Source organism: Carica papaya, chromosome 8, assembly GCF_054855325.1.
Source record: "Carica papaya isolate Zhongbai chromosome 8, ASM5485532v1, whole genome shotgun sequence".
Lineage (NCBI taxonomy): Eukaryota > Viridiplantae > Streptophyta > Magnoliopsida > Brassicales > Caricaceae > Carica > Carica papaya.
In genome coordinates, this window is record NC_142316.1 from 29857069 (window position 1) to 29864856 (window position 7788).

The following is a 7788-nucleotide window of genomic DNA, read 5'->3' on the forward strand; positions in this document are numbered from 1 at the left end:
TGCGGCGGCAGTCCGCCTCGGGTTGACTGTTTTTAGCCGCTTTCGACTGATTTTACATCGATTCCTACGAGAAAATACGTTAAAGGGTCTCGGTTGGCCAAAAAGTAAGAAAAATCGAAACTCACCGGCGGTGGGGCTCTCCGATGCGGCGGCTCCTTCGGCTCACGTTGTAGTTAGGTGTTTTACTCCAGTCAACCTATAGAGAAGGACACGGTGACCACAACATTGAAAAAATTACACATAACAGGAATCGGGAAGGGCCTCATCAGAGGTGTTTACTAAAATTTCCCGCGGCGGCAGCGCCGGGCTTCACCGGTATTTTTTAGCCAATTGGTCAATTTTTTTGCTCTGATTTGGCCATGGGTGAGTTTAAAATTGAATTCGAAGTAAAAGGAAATTTTTTACCTTTTTTGGCAGTTGGAAAAGGTTCCGGTGCAGCGGCGGGTGGTGGCGATCGGCTCCTCGGTGGCTGGGTCATCTTCTTCGGCGAGCGGGTCTGGCGGCTAAGGTTAGGGTTTGGTGCGGATGGGAGTTATTTATATCCGTCCGCTTTTGATCTAGGCCATCCATCGCGTTTGATCTGTACCGTCCGATCGCGATTAAATAGGGAGTGAATCTGAGCCGTTCATCGCGATTCAATATGGGTCGTCCATCGCGATTCACTCTGGACCGTTCGATTACATTTGAATTTGACCGTTCGATTGCGTTTGGGAGGGAGCGCATCCAGGCCATCCGTGCGCGCGAGAACGGACTTGGGCAGTTCGATCGCAGGCGCGTGGATCGCCCACGTGGCTTCCTGCGTGGCATCGCGTCAGCGTCCGTTGCCACATGGTGCGTCCTGATTTGTCGGAGTTGTTAATCGAGCTTCCCTCGTGGGAGAACTTCTATAAATTATACTTTGACCCCCTAGTTTCTGATTTTTCTTTTAAAATACCATCAGAACCCAAATTTTTACCCATTTTTTCCAAAATTGTTTCCAATCTCATCCTCATTCAATTTTTACTTTATTTTTACCTCAAATAAAATAAAATAAAATATAACAAAATAAAATAAATTGATAAAAAATTATATTTATTAATTATTTAATTATACACAAATTTTTTATTTATTTTATTTTATTATTTTTCTTTTTTTGTGGATGTTACAACTCTCCCCCTTTAAAAAAAATTTGATCCCTCAAATTTGTTTCTCACTCTCAATCAAACAGCTAGGGATATTGGACTCTAAAGTCTGATTCTAACTCTCATGTGGCTTTCCTCGGTGTGTGGTTCTGCCATATGACATTTACAAAAAGAATTTCTCGGTTAAGGAGTAATTTGCTCTTTCGATCCACAATGCCAACCAGTACTTCTTCGTAGGACAGATTTTCCTAGAGTGGAAGAAGCTTGTGGCCTAAGACATGAGAGGGGTCCAGGTTGTACTTGCATAATATGAACATATGAAACACATTATGGACCCTGAAAAGTTCAGGAGGCAGTGTCAGTCTATAGGTGGCGGTACCAATTCTGTTTAAGATTTCAAATAGTCCAATAAATCGAGGATTCAGTTTCCCCATCTTGCCGAACCTACTAATTCCTTTGAAGTGAGTGACCTTGAGGAACACCAGATCGCCTTTCTTAAATTTTAAATCCCTCATTTGGGTGTCCGCATAGCTTTTATGCCTACTCTGAGCCGTCTGAATGTTCTTCCTGATCTTATCTATTTTGGATATAGTCTCATCTACTAGATCTGGGCCGAATAATTTTTTATCGCCCACTTCTTCCCAACAAAACGATGATCTGTATGAGTGCCCGTATAATGCCTCATACGAAGCCATGTTAATACTTGTTTGGTAGTTGTTGTTGTAGGCGAACTCTATCAGGGGTAGATGGTCATCCCAATGGCCCCCAGAGTCAAGAACATGCATTAGGTAATCCTGTCACGAAGTCCATAATGATATGTTTCCACTTATATTCTAGGATCGGTAATGGCTAAAGTAGCTCGTTTGGGCGTTGATGCTTTCTGTTGACCTGCTGACATACCAAATACTTAGAAATAAAATCAGTTATATCTCTTTTCATCCCGTTCTACCAAAATTGGAGTCGCATACTTCGGTACATTTTAGTACTTCTGGGATGCATGAAAAACTTTGAGTTATGGGCCTCTGTCATAATGTCCCTCTTTAACTCACTGTAACCTGAAACACACACCCTGTCCTGAAATCTGAGCAACCTATCGGCGGAGACTCAAAATTCTGAGCTAACTCCCTTTTCTATATCTCTCTTGAGGGCTACTAGGGTGAAATCAGCGGACTGAGCTTCCCTCATTCTCTTGATTAACTCAGGCTAAATGGTTAGGTGATGCAAACATGTGACTCTCCTTAAGTCCTGAAGTCGTACCTGTTGTGTGGCCCCAATCTGCCTGCATTCTGAAACCATCAAATGAGCTAGTGTACCTGCACTTTTTCTGCTGAGTGCATCGACTACCACGTTACCCTTACCCGGGTGATACAAGATGTCGCAATCATAGTCCTTAAGAAGATCTATCTACCTTCTCTGACGCATGTTAAGATCTTTTTGAGTGAATATGTGTTTCAAACTCTTGTGATTGGTATAGATCTGAAAGATCTCCTCATACAAATAATGGCGCCAAGTCTTCAAAGCGTATATGATTGCGGCAAGCTCTAAGTCATGGGTGTGATAGTTTTTCTCATGACTCTTCAACTGTCTGGACCCATAGGCTATGACATTCCCATTCTGCATCAAAACACAACCCAAACCTAGGTAGGAGGCATCACTGTAAACTGTATATCCCACCGATCTACTCAGTAAGGCCAACACAGGTACAATAGTCTCCATTTTTTTAGCTCTGAAAAACTTCTTTCACAGTACTCGTTCAACTCAAACTTGCATTCTTCTTCATGAGCCGAGTCAGGAGAGCAGTTAGACTAGAAAACTCTTCCACAAACCTGTGATAATAACCCGCAATTCTCAAGAAACTACGGATCTCTTTAACTGATGTCAATTTTTCTAAACCAAGCATTGCTTCAACCTTTTTGGGGTTCACTGACACTCCATCCTTTGATATGATGTGTCCTAGGTAGGTGGTCTATTCAAGACAGAACCCACACTTACTCAACTTTGCATAGAGCTTCTTTTCTCTAAGAACCTGCAAAACTTGAGTCAGATGATAAGCGTGTTCCTCTTTACTTTTTGAATAAACCAGAATGTCGTCGATGAACACAATAACAAACTGATCCAGAAATTGTCTGAAAACCCTGTTCATCAAGTCCATGAAGATGGTTGGAGCATTGGTTAGTCTAAATGGCATGACCAGGAACTCATAATGTCCGTACCTGGTTCAAAAGGCTGTTTTGGGGATGTCTTCTGCCCTTATTTTTACCTGATGGTAACCTGAATGCAGGTCTATTTTGGAGAAGACCCGAGCACCCTGTAATTGATCGAATAGGTCATCAATCATGGGGAGGGGATACTTGTTCTTGATTGTGACTCTGTTCAGACCTCTGTAATCAATACATAACCTCAACGTCTCATCTCTTTTTCTGGTAAAGGTGACTCTGACGCCCCAAGGGGACACACTAAGTCAGATAAATCCACTATCCTGCAATTCAGTTATCTATTTCCTCAGTTCTTTCATCTCAACACGGCTCATGCGGTAAGGAGCAACCGAAATGGGCTCGGTGGTTGACTGAAGGTCTATGGTGAATTCAACTTCTCTGTCCACTGGCTGTCCTGGTAATTCATTTAAAAACACATCTGAAAAGTCTCGGACTACTGGAATCCCTTGAATACAAATATTTTTCTTGGGTTTACCTAGTTAGAGAAAACAGCATGGTTAAAGTACTTAATAATAGAAAAATTTATCGTGAGGGAAAAAATACTAATGATTTTATTAATTTATAAATGGCTCCTCATTAGGAGGATTGAATACAACCTTCTTACTAAAACAATTTATGGTGGCGTGATACGTTGTTAACTAGTTCATTCCTAAAATTCTATCAAAGTCCCTTGTGTCTAATTCTATTAGGTCCATACTCAATTTTCTATCTGCTATATCTATGCCACAGGCTCTGTATACAGCTTCTACCAATAGTGTCATACTCCCGACAGTAGATACAAACAACACAGAATCAAGTTTATCAGGTAATACATTAAATTTGGATGCAAAAATAAGTGAAACAAATGAATGTGATGCACCAGTATCAATCAAAATATGAGTAAGGTAGTTATAGATAGTGTACATACTATGAACCATGTCTGGATTAGCTTCTGTATCCTGCTGGGTAAGATTGTTAGCTCTACCCTAGATAGGAGGTTTGCCCTAATTCTGGTTCGTTGGGCACTCCTTCGCATAATGCTGGGCACTACCACATATGCAACAGGTGTTGTTGAGGCGATAGCAAGGTCGGTCGCCATGATCCCTGTCACAATGCTGACAGATCTTACCGCGTCCTGCTACTGGAGCCTGAGGGGGAGCCTAGATCACCGGTCTGGGCCTCTTGTTCTGTTGAACAGGCGCAATAGGTGCTGATCTGCGGGGTGAAGCTGAGGGTCTGAGGTTCCCTGCTGCCTGAGAGAGGGTGCGGAAGCTCCTCTCCATTAGCTGTGCCTTGGCCAGAACGACCGAATAAGTCCTGAGCTCTGGCATTATCTGATCTCTAGGCGAAGACCCCACTCAAATCTTTTAGCCTTCCTGCCTTCATCCAACAATGTCTTAGGGGAATATCGGCCCAACTCTAGAAACTTGCGAGCATATTCTGATACAGTCATGTTTCCCTGGACCAACTGTGCAAACTCCATCTCTTTCAGATGCCGGAGATGCTCTGTAAGCTATTCTACATGAAAAGCCGTTAGGAACTATTCTCAAGTAACTGGAACAGGCAGGGTGGTCTGTTTGAGTTCCCACCAGTGGTCTGCTTCTCCTACTAGCATGTAGGTAGTAAGGGTGACTTTTTGTTCGGGAATCACTCCTAGGGTCTTGAAGGCCTTCTCTGTCTCTGCTAACTAGTACTTGACATCTTAAAAAGAGGACCCCCCTATAAAAGTAGATGGGTTTAATCTCTTATACCTCTCTATATAGTCTGGGTCAATCATGGGAGAAGCTGGATCCGGTGGAAGAGGGACTGGGCCATGCTAAGGATAGACTGGGTGGCCCTGCGGTGGTACTTACTGTTACGGTGGGGGGTACCAGATTGTACTGTGGTGGTGCCGGGTGGTACTTTGGCTGGAGTATCGGATCATACTGTGGTGGTGTCGGGTGGTATTGTGGAGGAGCAGGGTCGTACCAAGGTGGCTCGAGTTCCTCTTACTACAGGGGTGGCTCAACCTGTGGCAGCGAGGGAGGGTCGGGTAGTTCTCTTTTTCCTCTCAGCCCTGCTAGGCAGCAGTGATTCTCTTCAGCATCTCAAATATCCGGTCAACAACTTCTCTAAGCGAACCATCCCGGGCTGCTCGATTTAGTGGGGGTCTTCTTTTCCCCATCTCTCTATATATATATTTCACAATGAAGAGTTGAGTGATAATTCATTATTTTGGTGTTCCCTAAAGATTATTGTGTAAGGAATGGATCCGAGGAACACGGCTCTGATATCAACTATAACGACCTCGAAAATCCAAAGGAAATATATAATAAATTAAGTGCAGAAACGAAATAAAAGGGTTAAGGTTTGCATTCTTTACACAATAACTTAAAAGTACTAAACAACATTATGGAATTCACCCTTTTGAAAGAAATACAAGAAATAAGGAAATAAACGGAAAAGAGAAAATATATAGCATCTACTCACAATCTTCTTGCGGATCGGCCTCTGAAACCTGGTTCTCATGATCTGAAATAGTTAAATAAGGAATGAGCTACACTAACCCAGTAAGGATATCACAGTATATCACCGACATAGAAATAAAAGTGGGTATAAAAACAAAAATAACTAATAGAACGCTAAATTTAGCAAATTCATTTATTAATCATAAATCATTTATTCACTTACCGCAGTGGAATTTATGAAAATAACCTATGGAGATAATAATATCATATGAATCATAATTTCATGTAAGATCAGCAACATAGCACATACCATAAATCTATACACATCGTCAAATAACCAAACAATAACTGTTACATTTTTACCAACCTACTAGTATCCATGGAGGTTCATAGGGATGTCCCCGCTACACGTGACCAATTTTCTTTAACAATCTCGATTACAGGCCGTCCTCATACCCCGTCAGGTATGAGCACCAAATTACTAAACCTCAATACCCCGTTCGGTATGAGGGTGAAGCGGGCTGTCTCCATACCCCGTCCGGTATGAGCGCCAAATTATCAAGTCTCCATACCTCGTCTAGTATGAGACAACGTTCATGGTAGGGTTCTCTATGTACCCGGTCCATCCACCATCTTACAAGATATCCAGTAAGGTTGTCATTCCATCTATTTATTTAATCACACAACTTTTTTGTTTTTCTTTAGTCTCCATTTTCCAAATTAACCATGATCACTTAAGCAAACAAACATGCATCAAGGAATGCAATCATATCTCAATTTTTCAATCAAATAATAGTCATGTAAGGCAGCAATTCATGCATTCAAACCATAAAATTGATAAATCAGATACCATCATACTTTTAGACTGTAAAATAAATCAACAGAAATTAACAGAGAATAATTTTCAGTTCGGGCTCCATTAGCAATCCGTAATTAATTATGCACATTTATTTAATTTGCACAAATACCATATTATTATTTATTTAGACCTCAATTCTATGATAGGGAATAGGGTGAGAGATCCTTACTCGATTTGACGTCCGAAAAGCTAAGCTATTTACTGCACCTACGGGCGATCTCTAGGTTCCCTAAATTTTTCTCTGAGAATCAAAACACGTTAATAGTACTTAAAAATGTTCTAAACAAATCCAAAATCAGTCCTATGGCCAACTTAGCCAATTTTAAAATTCTGGCATGATGGCTTTGCCGTGCTCCAGCGATGGCGTCACCGCCCACGGCAGCAATCCGCCTTGAGTCAGTCATTTTTGGCAAATTTTGCATCGATTCCTGCGAGAAAACACATTAAATGGTCTCGGTTGGCCCAAAAAACATGAAAAATCGAAACTCACCGGCGGTAGGGCTCTCCGGTGCGGCGGCTCCTCCGGCTCACGTTGCAGTTGGGTGTTTTGCTCCGGTCAACCTTTAGATAAGGACACGGTAATTACAATCGTGAAAAAATTACATAGAACGGGAATTGGGAAAGGCCTCATCGGAGGCGTTTTGTGATATTCCCCACGGCGGCGCAGCCGGGCTTCGCTGGCATTTTTCAGTCAACTTGCTAGTCTTTTTTCTTTGATTTAGTCATGAGTGAGCTTAAAATTGAATTTCATGCAAAAATAAAAGTTTTTACCTTTTTTGGCGGTTGAAAAGGGTTCCGGTGCGGCAGCGGGTGGCGGCGATCGGCTCCCTGGTAGCTGGGTCGTCTTCTCCGGCGAGGGTGTCTGGCGGCTTGGGTTAGGATTTTGTGTAGATGGGGGTTGTTTATATTCATCCGCTTTTTATTTGGGTCATCTATCGAGTTTAATATGGACCGTCCGATCGCGATTAAATAGGGAGTGAATCTGGACCGTTCATCGCGATCCAATTTGGACCGTCCATCACGTTTGACTCTGAGCCGTCTGATCGCGTTTGAATCTGGCTGTTCGATCGCGGGCACGCGGATCGCTCGCGTGGCTTCCTGCATGGCACCACGTCAGCGCCCGTTGCCACGTGGCAGAACTTCTCCAAATTGCACTTTAACTCTTA